Source organism: Hordeum vulgare, chromosome 2H (assembly GCF_904849725.1).
Source record: "Hordeum vulgare subsp. vulgare chromosome 2H, MorexV3_pseudomolecules_assembly, whole genome shotgun sequence".
Taxonomy (NCBI): domain Eukaryota; kingdom Viridiplantae; phylum Streptophyta; class Magnoliopsida; order Poales; family Poaceae; genus Hordeum; species Hordeum vulgare.
In genome coordinates this window covers 201,177,202-201,194,094 of record NC_058519.1, presented here as the reverse complement: position 1 = coordinate 201,194,094, position 16,893 = coordinate 201,177,202, and positions in this window count along the sequence as shown.

The window sequence follows — 16,893 nt, the reverse complement described above, 5'->3', positions numbered from 1 at the left end:
CTTTCTCTTCTTGCCCGTGATGTTTGAAACTCGCATGCATGACGCATTCATGGCATATACATCTTGTGTTGCATGTTCTTGTGCCGTAGCTCCGTTCTATGTTCCGCGAGTTCTACCGTCTAGGATGCCATGTAGGATCACCGCTTCACCCCTTGCCATGATAAGAACAATTTAACATTGCCGTGTAAATAATCGGGAGTGAATTAAATAATTAATCATGGAGTTTCGTCGATATGTAACCCATTGCATATTGAGCTTCACTTAATGTGTAGGGTTTGTGTGAGGTGAATTGCCATGCCATCCCTTGCATTTTGATCTGATCACGCATCATATTAGGGTATGCATCATGTCTTGCATTTGCCGTGGTGAATATTTGTGTTGAAGTTTGTTTCCGGTTTCCTCCGTCTAGATAGAGTTCCGCAAGCGTGTCGAAATGTGAGGACCCGTTCGACTGCGTTGGTTCGCCGACATCTCGGAGATGTTCTTCTTCCAAGCGGGATATCAGGCAAGATGATCATTTCCCTAGATACCATTACTATCATTGCCATGCTAGATTTATCGCTTCTATCGATTATGTCTCGTTGCCTACCACATGTTAAATATCAGCCTCTCAACAATGCCATGATAACCTTCAACCTGTTCGACCTAGCAAACCACTGATTGGCTATGTTACCGCTTGCTTAACCCTGTGTTAGCGTTGCTAGTTGCAGGTGCATTGTTTCCATGTGAAAACATGGGTTCCTTGTTATATCACCATATTTAATGCTATTTAATTTAATGCACCTATATACCTGGTAAAAGGTGGAAGGCTCGACCTTTCTAGCCTGGTGTTTTGTTCCACCTTTGCCCCCTTAGTTTCGGCTACCGGTGTTATGTTCCATAAACGAGTGCTCCTAACACGATCGGGGTTGTTATGGGGACCCCCTTGATAATTCATTTTAGATTAAAGCTGGTCCGGCAAGGCCCAACATTGGTTCTACATTTGCCCAACATAATAATTCTGTTAACACTGAAATGCATAGGGCGTCATGAACCTGAGGAGTAATTTTACGTAAACAGGGGGGCCAGTGCTGATGGTGTTGGTCCAAAACGGTCTGCCTGCGGGGCCACCACGAGGAAACTCGAGGTTTGGCACCCATAGCCAGTTCCATCCGTCGTGTCCTGAGAACGAGATACGCGACTCCTATCGGGATCGCCGACACGTCGGGCGGCCTTGCTGGATTAGTTTCACCTTTGACGACATATCTTGTGCATCGGGATTCCGGTGATGCTTTGGGTAATCTCAGAGTTGAGGTTTTCCACTAGGGAATCCAACGAGATCGTGAGCTTCGTGATTGAGGATTTCTATGCGGCTTGTGGTAATTTGTGATGGACTAGTTGGAGCACCCCTGCAGGGTTAAATCTTTCGGAAAGCCATGCCCGCGGTTTTGTGGCAACGTGGGAACTTTGTTTACGACTGGTTCTATATAACTTGAAGTTAACTTAATTAAAATATGCCAACTGTGTGCGTAACCGTAACTGTCTCTTTTGTGAGTTCCTTCTCCGATCGAGGACACGGTGGGGTTATGTCTGACGTAGGTAGGTGTTCAGGATCATTCTTTTGATCATCAGTAGTTCACGTCCGTTATGCGTAGATCTTCTCCCTCTTATTTCTGGTACTCGTAAGTTTAGCCACCAAATACATGCTTAGCCGCTGCTGCAACCTCACCACTTAACCATACCTCACCCATAAGCTTTGCTAGTCTTGATACCTTTGGAAATGAGATTGCTGAGTCCCCTGTGGCTCACAGATTACTACAACACCAGTTGCAGGTACAGGTAAAGGTTAGTTGACGCGAGCGCGTTGATTGTTCATTTGGAGTTGCTTCTTCTTCTTCTTCTTCTTCATCGATCTAGGATGGGTTCCAGGCTGGCATCCTGGGATAGCAAGGATGGACATCATTCTTCTTTTGTCGTTTGATTTCGTCCGTAGTCGGACCCTGCTCTTACTCTTGATGAATATGTAATGTACTGATGTGACTCTGATGTGGCTTGTGGCGAGTGAAAGCCAATTCTATATATCTCTTCTTTTCAGCACATGTACTTGTAACAATATCCATTCTTGCGGCACGACGAGATGCGCTTCTATCCCTGACGAGTCCCTCGTGCCAAATTGAGAATAGAGTCGCATCTTGGGCGTGACATTATCCCCGCGCGTGCCAGCGCGATGCGGCGGCCAGGCAGGCAGAGAGCTGCGTGGAGGCGCCGGGCGTCGCGGCGGCCACCTCCTACTCCTACTGGCGAGGAGGAAGACGACACGGGAGCTGGGCCTGGGCCATGTAAGCGACAGGTAGGTGTTTTGCCCTTTTTTCTTGTTTTGTTTTATTATTTACTAACTATTTCGATTTGCTATTTATTTCAGCTCCAAAATAGTTTATAAAATTATTTTGAACACACCAGAATATTAGTTGGATTATATCCAACCATTCCTGAAGTTTTCAACATTTTTGAAAACATAAAGTTTTTGAACTCAAATTTAAACTTGAATCCAGTGGCTTTTTGCATTTAAATAAAATTCCAAATGTGTTATGAAAATAGTTTTCTTCACTGCTTATTTGCTTTCAAGAATTATCAGAAAAGTTGAACTTTTCTTGAGGCCATTTTGGGTTCATTGATTTTAACAAGTTTGGAATTTCCTTTAAATTGAGAAGTGGCTAAGGTTTTTGAGTTTTGCTTCACCACTTGCTTTGATCTTGTTGCAATTTTCTTGGATGCAATGCAAAGAAGATATGAGCACAATGCTATACTTTGGTTAGGGTTCCAGGGATGTGACAACTCACCCCACTCAAAAGAATCTCGTCCCGAGATTTAGAAGTCGTCGGGAATAACGCGGGATACTCAAGTCGGAGACGATCCTCTCTTTCCCATGTTGCCTCCTTTTCAGAATGATTTGACCATTGAACTTTAAGAAACTTGAGGATTCGACGTCGAGTAGTATGCTCAGCTTGATCAAGAATATGCACAGGGTATTCTCGGTATGAAAGGTTATCTTGGAGATCAAGCGTTTCGTGGTCCACTTCACGGATAGGATCCGAAAAGCAACGCCTGAGTTGCGAGACGTGGAAGACATCATGAACCTTGGAAAGATTTGGAGGAAGTTCCAACTGGTAGGCAACTGCTCCTCATTTGGCAAGAATGCGAAAAGGACCAATGTAACGAGGAGCCAACTTGCCCTTGATACTGAATCGATGGGTACCCTTCAAAGGTGTAACCCAAAGGTAAGCCTTCTCGTTAACTTCAAAGGTCACAACCATATGATGACGATCATATTGGCTCTTTTGACAAGACTGGGCTATTTTCAACTTTTCACGAATAATGCGAACCTGCTCTTCCGCATCCTGGATGATATCCGGGCCAAAGAGTTGCCTCTCTCCGGTTTCTGACCAATTAAGAGGTGTTCGACATCTTCGTCCATAGAGAACTTCAAAAGGGGCTTTGCCCAAGCTTGATTGATAACTATTGTTATAAGCAAATTCGGCGAATGGAAGGCACTTCTCCCAATTCATACCGAACGATATAACACAAGCTCGGAGCATATCTTCCAGGATTTGATTCACTCTTTCTACTTGACCACTTGATTGAGGATGGAAAGCAGTGCTAAAAGATAAGTGAGTCCCCATAGCATTCTGAAAACTTTCCCAGAAGCGAGAAGTAAAGATACTCCCACGGTCTGAGTTAATTTCGAGGGGAACACCATGAAGAGACACTATTCGGGAGATATATAACTCTGCTAGCTGGCTAGCTGTTATACTCTCACGAACTAGAAGAAAATGAGCTACTTTGGAGAGACGGTCAATGACCACAAAGATAGCATTATTTCCTTTCTTGGTCTTGGGAAATCCGGTAATGAAATCCATACTGACTTTATCCCATTTCCATTCAGGAATAGCTAAAGGTTGAAGGGTGCCAGCAGGCCTTTGATGTTCTGCCTTAACTCGACGACAAACGTCGCAGTTAGCAACGAACTCAACAATTTCTCTCTTCATCCTAGTCCACCAGAACCTCTGGCGTAGGTCCTGATACATCTTAGTACTACCGAGATGAATGGTGAGAGGAGAATCATGAGCCTCCTTAAGGATCAATTGCCACACATGTTTGCTCTTAGGAACTACTAAACAGTTCTGAAAGAACACAACACCTTTCTCATTGATGGAGAAATCCCTAGCGTTTCCGCTAGCAATATTCTCCTTGATCCAGGATATACCCTTATCATAAGCCTGCACGGCTATGATTTAATCCCTAAGAGTAGGCTTCGCCACCAGGGTAGAAAGGAATCCTTGAGGAACAATATGAAGATTTAACTTCCGAAATTCCTCATAGAGATGTGGTTGACCTCGTTGTAGCATCAAATTGTTACAATAAGACTTACGACTTAGTGCATCAGCCATAACATTGGCCTTCCCCGGGGTGTAAGTTATCCCTAAGTCGTAATCCGAGATCAACTCAACCCACCATCTTTGCCTGAGATTCAAATCCGGCTGGGTGAAGATATATTTCAGACTTTCGTGATCAGTGAATATTTCGCAACGATTACCAAGAAGGTAATGTCGCCAGGTTTTAAGTGCATGGACTACAGCTGCAAGCTCAAGATCATGTGTGGGATAATTATCCTCATGTGGACACACCTGTCGAGATGCGTATGCAATCACATGACGATCTTGCATGAGAATGCAACCTAATCCTTGTCGCGAGGCATCGCAATAGATAACAAAGTCCTTAGAAAAATCTGGTGGTAGCAATAGAGGTGCAAAAGTCAGGCGTCTTTTCAGGTCCTGGAAACTATGCTCACACTGTGGTTTCCACTCGAACTTTTTATCTTTCTTGAGGAGTTCAGTTAGAGGCTTTGCAACATTGGAGAAATTCTCGACAAAGCGGCAACAATAGCTCGCTAGACCAAGAAAACTCCTAACTTGCTTAACCGATTCAGGTTGAGTCGAATCAAGGACAGCTTGAACTCTCTCGGGATTGACAGCAATACCCTTACCAGAGATTACGTGACCTAGATAGGTCACTTCTGGTAACCAAAATTCACATTTTGAAAACTTGGCATAAAGGCGATGCTCTCGAAGTTTCATCAATACCAGCCTTAGATGTTCAGCATGTTCTTGTTTGTTCTTCGAGTAGATGAGAATATCATCGAGGTATACCACGACAAATTTATCCAAATACTCCATGAAGATTGAATTCATCAAACGAGACAAGGTGGCTAGGGCATTGGTTAAACCGAAGGACATGACGGTGTACTCGTATTGGCCATAACGAGTAACAAAAGCCGTTTTTGGAATGCCCCGTTCTTGATCTTGATTTGATGGTATCCCAACCTCAAATCCATTTTGCAGAAGACTGAGGATCCAGCGAGCTGATCATACAGGTCGTTGATCCTGGGGAGTGGATACTTATTCTTTATGGGGATCAGATTAACTGGTCGGTAATCTACAACCGTCCGATCCGTTCAGTCTTTCTTCTTGACGAAGAGGACGGGACAAGCCCAAGGAGAAGAGCTAGGACGAATGAAACCTTTATTCAAGGCCTCATCTAGTTGCTTCTTAAGTTTGGCTAGCTCCAGGGGTGCCATCTTATATGTTCTTCTGGCTATTGGAACAGTTCCCGGAACAAGATCTATTACGAACTCTACATCTCTGTCAGGTGGAATTCCTGGCAGTTCCTCTGGAAAAACATTCGGGAAGTCACGGACTACCAGAATGTCTTCAAGTTCCGGAAGAGGGTTGGCATTGAGGGAATAGAGTTGGCATTTGGCAACTCGAGTAGAGACATTGACTATCTCACCCGAGGGATGGGTAAGCTGAACATTTCTGGAATGAGTATCAATCTTGGCATAGTGAGCTGACATCCAGTCCATACCCAAGATGATATTAATATCCGAAGATTTCAGGGCTATCAATGAGGCTAGAAAAACTAGCCTGTCTACTAGAATTTCATTGTCATAGGATATCCTAGAGGTTTGCCACTTACTACCAGGAGTTTGGACAACCAATGGAATTGGCATATCACAGAAAGACATGTTATGGAACTGTGCATAACTTTCTGAAATGAAGGAATGAGAAGACCCAGTGTCAAAAAAAACAGACGCTAGATGATGATCAACAAGAAGCGTACCCAGTATGACGTCGGGATCCTCTGCAGCTTCTTCTTCTGAAACATAGCTCACACGGCCACGTGCAGGAGTTGGCTTCACATAGTAAGCTTTGCCTGACTTGCCTTGCCCGACGGACTTTCCGGGTAGCTTGGCAACCACATTCTGAGGACACTCACGGGAATAGTGCCCTGGTTCTCCACACTTGTAACAGATCACTTGGTTGGCACGTGGTGCAGCATTGCTAGCTGGACCACCATAGGTTTTTGCTGGAGGGTTGGTCTGATTCGTCTGAGGCGCCACGTAGGATGGCCTCGGAGTGTATCTTGGCGGCAGAAAACTTTTTGGAACCCCCAGCCTGCGTTTTGGAAACGCGGAACCAGATGACGAGCCAAAGTCACGGGAGTGCTTCTTTGTGGCTTCAAAGTCGGTATGACCAGTCTGGGCACTGATCGCCTTGTTGACCAGGGCTTGGAAGCCTGTGCACTCGTGGAGGCGCAAATCGCGACGAAGCTTAGGGCTCAGACCCTTACGAAATCTTGCTTGCTTCTTGGCATCAGTAGACACCTCCTCTGTTGCATAGTGAGGTTACCGAACTCGCGGCTATAGGAATCCACGGTCAACTTTCCCTGGGTGAATGCACATAACTCCTCTCTCTTTCTGTCTATTAGGCCCTCTGGAATATGGTGCAGACCGAAGGCTGCACTAAAGTCTGCCCATGTGGCTGCTGGTTCAGCAGGACGCATAGCTTCAACGTTCTCCCACCATAGATTGGCAGGTCCTTCCAGAAAATACGCCGCAAAGGTCACCTTGTCGGCCTCAGAAACATTCGCAGAGCGAATCTTACGTGAAATACTGCACAGCCAATCATCAGCGTCGAGGGGATCGACGGAGTGATGGAAATTTGGAGGATTCAGCTTCACAAAGTCATTGAGGGACACTGCAGCATTCCTAGGCTGACGAGCCGTATTTTGCTCAATACGCTCTAACAGTCGGTTGGTCTCCCTTTTATTTCTCTCTTCCTCAAGCATAACTTCCGCCAGAGAGGGCGGGTGAGGCAGGTCTTCCTGTGACGCTTGACTACCCTCGCCTTGCTCATGAGAAGGGGCACGGTTCAACCTGGTGAACACCATCCTAACAAACAAACTCACAGCTTAGACCAATATCATCATCAATACTAGCTATGGATTAAGAATGCACTGAACACATGGAATGCGGAAATGAATATCAGAACAACCTGGTAACAAGCAACTACTATATATACACCATGGTTCATACACACCCTTACATAGTTCAGTACAACCTTAACCGAAGAGCAGACTACTGAAATTATGAAACTACTCATCAGAGGCTTACAAGCTTCCTATACATTATTTATCTGTGCCTCCGGAATTCATTTCACATCACAAGCATACTTCACAAGTCACACAGGACTGTGAACGTATAGCTGCTACCATACTATCCTCCCACTAATGGTTCAGGCATCTGCATAGAACATCTCATAAAGATTGCCTCCATGGTGTGGAAGCTCAACCTGCGGATCAGGAAATGCTCTGGCCTGAGATCCCTGGGATCCATAAGGACACGGATGTGGCCTTGGTCCCCTGACTGGTGGTAGTAGGGGTCCCCGAATAGGGGTGACTCCTCCTATAGCGGGCCAGTCAACATGAGCCGGAAGATGGGTTCTAACAGGGTTCAGCATCTTCATATCTCCGTACCTAGTCTGGACTACCGGTGCCAGCTGCGTCAAAGCCGTCCACAGACGGGCACGTGTAGCATAAAGCTCCATGCGGAGAGCACGAGCATCCCTGTCTCTGTTCTCTATCATCTCAGCAGTGGACTGCAGTAGCGGATCCTCCATAGAGGAATCAAAATAGACCCCGCTGAGATATCCCTCTTCACCTGGCTGAGAGGCAGGAACATAGCAGAACTCTGAATTCTGCAGCAGTGCATGTCTCGCCCTCATAATGGTCAGCATTGAATAGGCAGCATCTTGTACTGCCATGTCAACAGTGACTCCCAATCCATAAGACCAATGGATTGGCTCCTCAGCTCTAGGGTAGTCTGGAAATACCCTAACAATGCATATATACTGGCTCTGGTTGAAGTCTCGATACTGTTCCTCCACTGTGTACTCTGGGTACCAGCGGCAACCGCACACCGACATCACCCTGACCAGCATGGCCGTATGACCCGACACATCAATGCAGCTGGTAAGATGAACCACCTGACGAGAAGGATGGTCAGGCATCTGAAAATAGAGAGTAATGCAAAAGCATTAGAGCTCTGAATGCAAAATTGGGCAGCATAACGGCTGTAAATGCTCAAAAACAATTTTGAGACAACCCAGAAAATAGAATAGCGTAACCACTCAGCTATCAAGTTCAATTCTCTGATCATCAAACTTACTTCCTTTTCCTAGGGATAAAAGAAACCCAAAATATCTCTCGACCCATAGTCTTATTATCTACCGATCAGAAACACGAGCCTAGAAGAAGATGAGTAACCTAGTCCTTAATTCCCGCAGAAAAGACGAGGATGACCAGAATAGAATATCTTGAGAAGAGAACAAGAGTCTTACGTTCCCTTCCACAAACAATTCCCTTATACATAACTAAAGCAATTCTAGACTCAACTTCGACCAGTTTGGCTTAGTAGTCCTATAGTCAGTCAGGCTCTGATACCAACGCTGTCGGGACCCCGATCCTAAGCCATAGGAATCCAACCTGTAACACATCGCATCTCTTTGCGGTCTCATGCACGGTTAACCCCACGGCTGCAAGCTTACCTTAGCCGGGACCGTTTGCGCCTTTTGACTCGCGTATGCGATTGTGTCGCTAGCAATCCAATGACTAAGAACCCGGATCGACATGTATAGTCATGAACCAAAGTGGCAGTTCCGCACAGGGACGGGCATACATGACCCAGCAAAGCAGGTGTCGGTCACCAGCGAATGTAGACGAGTCGTAGCAAGCTACAAGGACTCCATTACATCGCGTGACATTTCCCCAAAGGGGACAGACACAACAGCTAAGAAGGACACATGCCAGTCAACCAATGTGTCCGGAGCAGTAGCGAACTACCATGGCTCGTTGGATCAGAAAGGGGCAATTCCCTGTAAGGAATGCTACTAAAGCCTACGGCTAGGTAATCGAACCCCATACATATCAAGTACGACACCCGTACGCATGGCATACTGATATGTATAGATACATCGATGGCATCACAACATAACCATAAACATACAAGCTTTATTTAAAAGGCTCGGAAGAGCCTCACACATAATATTACACAGTAGGGGTCTCACGACCCATCATAACAGTCATTCAAGTTACAAGCCAGCGAAAGTAGATAAACTGTCTGAGTACAGACAGATGAAACTAGAAGGCACATGGCCTGACTATACTACAGACCCACCCTAGGGCCAGATCGTAGCTGGGATACCAGCTACTCGTCATCGTCGATGTCTAGGAAGAACCCTCCATTAGGGTCATTAACAACCTCTGCAACAAATTATTAAGCAAACGTGAGTACAAGAGTACTCAGCAAGACTTTAGGATAAGCTATCTACTCATGCAATGTATCAATAAGGAATTGTGGGGTTTCATGCGGAAAGCCATCATTTGACTCGTGGCTAGACATCTTGCATTTTTAAATAAATTTTGATAAGTTGATTTCTCGCACACGAGTCCACTAACACCACAACAATACTCCATCGTGGAATCATTCTGTCCCCATACGGAAATGCCGTCCACGACACTCACACTTATCTTGACAATTTTATGAGTACCCATTAAAGTTATCTATGAACAACATATGTCTCCAAGTAGTCCATATCTGCGGACGCGGCTATTCGAATAGATCATAACCCTGCAAGGGTGTACTTCTTGACACACGCTCTCGCCACTTATCGCCATGTGCACGTCATGCACCTCAGCAACCTTCAAGCGGAAGCCCAGCGAGGGAGTCGGCCACGACCGTTAACCACACTAATACTTAGTCCAGGTCTATCGCCTATCAGAGGGTAACCCGCACGGAAGTCCAGCCGAGGTTTCCACCACGGCCCCAAACGATGTGCGCAGGGTTCCCAAGCCCACCATCCGGGTGCCACTTGGTACACCGTGCCACTGCCTACCGCATCACAGCCCACCTCTCAGGTCAGCTCTATGCACGGCCTCCAGCATGACTATAAACACCAGAAACTACTTGCAACTCCTGGACCGAGTACTACGCGATTAATAAGTCGAGAGGGTCAATTAAGTATCCCAACGTGTGGTAGTATCTAGTCTTGGATTACATACACGGAACTCAGTTCCTAAGGACGGTTCCAATGAAACAACTCGCCATGTACTCCTACATGCCCTTTCACCGATACCTTTACCAAATCAGGTTCAACACACAACCCTTACTTACTGAACACATTCTCACAATTCTGTTCATCACCCAGATGACAGACCATACACAACTCTAAGCATAGCATGCATAGCAGGATAAGGCACATCATGGCTCAAGCAGCTACCAGGTATGCTAGGTTGCAAGGTTCAGCTATTTACTGTGACAAGGATAGGTCATGCAAAGGAAGTGGGTTCAGCTAACGTGGCAAAAGTATTTGAAGCATTTGATCCTAATGCAATAAATAAGTGCAGGAGCAAGAACATGGGCTTTATCGGGATGATCAAAATGGTTGCTTGCCTTTTTGCTCAGTAGGGGGACAATATCCGCTAGTCGGATATTCGGTGGAATCCGGAGGAGCGGAGCCTACCGGAATAAATGAGAACAATCATATGCAACAAAATGATGCATGAGCATGGCATGAGGATGCAAGGTGGTATGCTAACGTAGCTATCATTTATTAAGTTTGAAGTTGATTTGAATCAGATGCAAATATCACTTTAAACGAGGTATTCTCGAATACCATTTTAATTGATTCGACCTGATGCTCAGATCAACTTGTTTTTAACATGCATGGGAATGATATGTTAAGTTGCTGGTTGTGATTGAACAATGTTTGATCATAGCATTTGAAGTGGAATTCAAATGATTTTCAAATTCCATCTCCAAAGCATTTATTAAATTTAACCTATTCATTATTCTACATGTTTGGGCCAGTAACATTTTCAAACATGTTTGGAAATGACATATTCAGATTCCTTGGATTTTTCTGATACTTATTCATATATAAATTATTTTCATTGGAGTTACGGATAAATTTCTATGATTTTTAGAAGTTTTGGGCATTTTCTGGAATTCTTTTAAATCAGAAATTCCACTTATTGCATGAGGCCCACATCATCATGGCGTCAGCCGTCGGCTGACCTGATCAGGTCAAACCCGACAGGGGGGACCCACTGGTCAGCCTCACAGGGATAATCCCGCGCTGACCAGCCCCTGATTACCTTTGACTTAGGCCTGGGCCCACTAGTCAGTGTATGCTTAACGTTTTAAACATGGATTAGCGAGGCCAGGTCATCCCCTGCCGGAGACTGACCGGCGGCGACCAGATCCGCGGCGGATCTTTGCCGGAGAGTCGCCGGAGATGGCTGTAGTGCTCGGAATCGAGAGCCGAGAGCACTGGGAGGATCCCCAGGCTCGGCCTCATCCAGTACTGGCCTCAGGGAGGGCTGGGAAGGACCGGAGGTCACCGGCGACGAGCTGAGGCGATGGCCGGAGCTCGGGCTCGTCGGTCCAGTGGCTAGGGGGCACAAAACCGAGTGGAAGAAGAGGGAAAGCGAGCGCAAGCTCACGGGGAGTGCAGTGGAAGGCTTAGATGGCTCGGGGAGGCGCTGTGGGCGACGAATCGAACGAAGCTCGCCGGCGGCCGAAGCTTGAAGACGACGGTGTCGTGGGCGTATTAGGACTCGGGGGATCTTCCTCTTCTGCAAGGATGACCAGCTCGTCGAGGCGGAGCGAATGGAGCACTCGGGGGAAAGAACTTGTGGCCAGAGGCACGGGCAGCTCGAGCTCGAGCTCCTGTCAATGGCGGTAGTGGGGATCGAGGCAACCGAGAGGAGAGGGGAGGAATGGATCGCGGGAATGGATAGGTCGTGCTCGGGGAGGTTATCCCCGCGCGTGCCAGCGCGATGCGGCGGCCAGGCAGGCAGAGAGCTGTGTGGAGGCGCCGGGCGTCGCAGTGGTCACCTGCTGCTCCTACCTGCGAGGAGGAAGACGACACGGGAGCTTTGCCTGGGCCAGGTAAGCGACAGGTAGGTGTTTAGCCCTTTTTTCTTGTTTTGTTTTCTGATTTACTAACTATTTTGATTTTCTATTTATTTCAGCTCCAAAATAGTTTATAAAATTATTTTGAACACACCAGAATATTAGTTGGAATATATCCAACCATTCCTGAAGTTTTCAACATTTTTGAAAAGTTAAAGTTTTTGAATTCAAATTTAAACTTGAATCCAGTGGCTTTTTGCATTTAAATAAAATGCCAAATGTGTTATGAAAATAATTTTCTTCACTGCTTATTTGCTTTTAAGAATTATCAGAAAAGTTGAACTTTTCTTGAGGCCATTTTGGGTTCATTGATTTTAACAAGTTTGGAATTTCCTTTAAATTGAGAAGTGGCTAGGGTTTTTGAGTTTGCTTCACCACTTGCTTTGAACTTGTTGCAATTTTCTTGGATGCAATGCAAAGAAGATATGAGCACAATGCAATACTTTGGTTAGGGTTCCAGGGATGTGACAGAAGGCTAGCAGAAGACTCGGAAGCGACCAACTAGAGAGCGACAACAGTCATCAAAATGCATTGAGATTAACGAACAATGAGTGCAAGCATGAGTAGGACATAAATCACCATGAACATGAATATCATATAGGCTATGTTGATTTGGGTTTCAACTACATGCGTAAACATGCGCCAAGTTAAGCCGCTTGAATCATTCAAAGGAGGATACCATCTTATCATACTACATCGTAGTTGTTAGGGCATATTTATGCCTAAGTAATTTTGGTGATTGATGACAGTACCTTAAAGGACTAATCATGTGCATTAAGCTTTCAGATAATACATGTCAACGGCACAAGACGATTCGGTACCCTCCGTGGAACAGAAGCACGGTGTCCTCTACGATTCTCTAGGTCTTTGAGTCGTAGGAACGCCGTACTATTAAGAGGGGATCCGTAGTGGAAAGGTTTGGGTGGAATCAATTTTGCACGCACACTCTTTATCTCCATCCCCTTTCCCGGTAACTTTGGAGTTGTTCCCATCTCTGGTTTATCTCATCTTGCAAAAATTTCCCCTAGCGGTAGTATAGCTAGAGCTGGCGGTAGTACCGCTAGAGCTGGCGGTAGTACCACTAAGCTAGCGGTAGTATCGCCCCTGGTTAGCGGTAGTACCGCTCCAGGACTTTAGTACCGCCTTCCTTGCGGCTGTACTTCGTCGGACTTTTGCGAAGACTTTCTTGACGGTGGTAGGCCCGGTAGTGTCTTTGCACTACCATGGGCTCAGCGGTAGTACCGCTGAAGCGAGCGGTAGTACCGCTCGAGTGGCAGCTGTAGTATCGCTACAGACAGCGGTAGTACCGCTGGGCTCGTGCTGTAAGTGGGAAAACGGTTGGATTCCCCCCCCACTTTATAAAGGGTTCTTCTTGCTCAAGAAAAACTATAATTGACCCTCCTAAGCTCCATTGTTGCTCCCTAAGCTCAAAAGTGCCCGATCTATCTCCCTAGCCAATCAAACTTGTTGATTTCCTAGGGATTGGTTGAGAAGGCCTAGATCTACACTTCCACCAAGAGAAAATTGATTCCCCCCACTAATCCCTTGCGGATCTTGTTACTCTTGGGTGTTTGAGTACCCTAGACGGTTGAGGTCACCTCGGAGCCACATTCCATTGTGGTGAAGCTCCGTGGTCTTGTTGGGAGCCTCCAAGCTTTTGTGTGGAGTTTGCCCCAACCTTGTTTGTAAAGGTTCGGTCGCCTCCTTCAAGGGCACCTATGGTGGAATCACGGTACCTTGCTTTGTGTGAGTGTCGGGACCCCGATCCTGAATCATAAGAACCCAGCCTATAACACATCACATCACTTTGTGGCCTCACGCACGGTAAACTCCACGGCTACCACCTTACCTTGCCCGGGACCATTTGCGTCTTTTGGCTCACGTATATGAATGTGTCGCTAGCATTCAAACGACAAGAACCCAGGTCGACATGGCTAGTTATAAACCCAAGTGGTACATCTGTACAGGGACATGCATACATAACCCAGCAAAGCAGGTCTCGGTCATCAGCGTGTGTAGACGAGTCGTAGCAAGCTACAAGGACTCCATTACACCGCGTGACATTTCTCCGAAGGGACAGACACAGCAGCAAAGAAGGATACATGTCGGTCAATCAATGTGTCCGGAGCAGTAGCAAACTACCAAGGCTCGGTGGAAGCACAAAGAGGCAGTTCCCCGTAAAGAGTACTACCAAAGGCACACAACTAGGTGTCGAATCCCACACATAAAATGCATTTCATAACATACACACAATATGCACTATATGCGTAGATACAACATGGCATCACAACATAACTATATGACTCAAGATTTTATTAAAGACTCATAGGAGTCAACATAGTATGATATTACAAACAGAGGTCTCGTGACCCGTCACTCAAGTCATACAAACATCAAGCAGAAGCCAAACATGTCTGAGTACAGACATCTACTAAAAATGCTGGAGGGAGCCTGAAAAGCTACCATGACCCTACCAAAGGAGGCAGACCTGTGTCTGGGATTCCCAAGCTATTCCGGTCAACATCGAACACGTCGCGTAGAACCTTTTAACGAGACTAAATCTTCTTTGCAAAACATAAATAAAGCAACCATGAGTACAAAGGTACTCAGCAAGACTTACATCAGAACTATCTACATATGCATCATGTTTCAATGAAAGGATTGTGGGGTTTGATTGCAGCAAGCCAACTTTGACTCTTGGCTAACCTGTACTACGACTACAAGTTCTTTCCTTGAGGTGGGATAGCGCACACGAGTCCACATATTCACCAATTCAATACACTACTATGGATCCACTCTCGTCTCCCTACGAGAAGGCCTTCCATAGCACTCACACTTATCTTGCATGTTTTAGAGTATCAATTTAAATTGGCTATGTACCACGTAATATTTCCAAGTAGTCCATATCCGAGGACGCGGCTATTCGAATAGATTAAATCACCGTGCAGGGGTATACTTCTTCACACATGCTCTCACCACTTAGCACCATATGCACGTCATGCATCTCAGCAACCTTCAAGCGGAAGCACTGGCGTGGGTGTCGTCCACGACCGTTCACCACAAAGACCCTAGTCCAGGTTTATCGCCTATTTGAGACTTAACCCGCAAGGAAGTCCGGCCGAGGTTTCCTCTACGGCCCCAAACAATGTGCGCAGGGTTCCCAGGCCCACCATCCGGGTGCCACTTGGTACACCGTGCCACTGTGTATCTACCGCAGAGAATCCTACCCCGCCGGTCAGAGCTAAACACGACCACCAACACTTTTCCTACAAACACCAGAAACTAAATGCAACTCCTAGACATAGATCTAGGGAATTAATAAGCCGAGCGGGGTCATATTTCAGGGCCCAATGCATGGTAGTATCTTGTCTTGGATAACATACACGGAACTCAGTTCTTAAGGACGGTCCCAATGAGACAACCCACCATGTACTCCTACATAGCCTCTCATCGCTACCTTTACCAAATCGAATTCACACCTTTACCCTTACACGGTAGAACATGAACACAACCATTTCGATTCATCATCCAGATGGATCAGACTTGACACAACTCTAAGCATAGCAGGCACAGTAAGCAAGCATGGATGAGTAAGCACATCAGGGCTCAAGCAGTTGCTACTCATGCTAAGTGGTTTCAACTATTTACTTTGGCCAAATCAGGTTATGCAGAGGAATGGGTTCAACTACCGACAACATGTAACAGTTGAATCGTGTTTGTCCAAACGCAATAAAAGAGAGCAGGAGCGAGAGAGTGGGTTTATATCAGTATGCTCAAGGGGGTTTGTCTTGCCTGACACTTCTGAAGATAGCAATGAGTCTTCATCAATGTCAACGATCACATCGTCGGAACCATAGTCTACCGAGAGGGAACAACACCGACAAACAAGAAAGGAGAATAATTACTTCTCGGAAATGCAACACTATGATGCATGGGCATGAAATGAAGATGAGAAGTGGTAGGGCCAATATAGCTACCATTTCTTAGGTTGAAGATGGATTTGAATTAGAATTCAAATATCACTTCAAGCAAGGTATTTTCCGGATACCCTTTTAATTGATTCAACCTAATGCTCAGGTATAACTTGTTTTAGCATGCATGAAGATGGCATTTTGAGGTACTGGTTTTCCTAGCTCAATGTTTGCTCTTGTTAGTTGAAGTGTATTTCAAATAGGTATCGAATTCCAACTCCAAACTATTTATTAAATTTACCCTAATCATCATTTTGCCTACTTGGTGATGTTAACTTTCTCAAACATGCATTAAAATGCCATAATCAGATTTTTTGGATTTTTCTGATCATTTTTCATATCTAAATTATTTCCATTGGACTTACAGATTATTTTCTATGATTTTTAGAAGTTTTTAGAATTTTCTGGAATTATTTTATAATAGGAAATTATTTATTGCGTCAGCTCTACGTCAGCATTGCGTCAGCAGGTCAACTGGCCTGGGTCAGGTCAAACCTGATAGCTAGGGCCCACCGGTCATTGACACAGGGCTAATCCCCAGTCAAACCAGAGGCTAACCAGGCTTTGACCGCA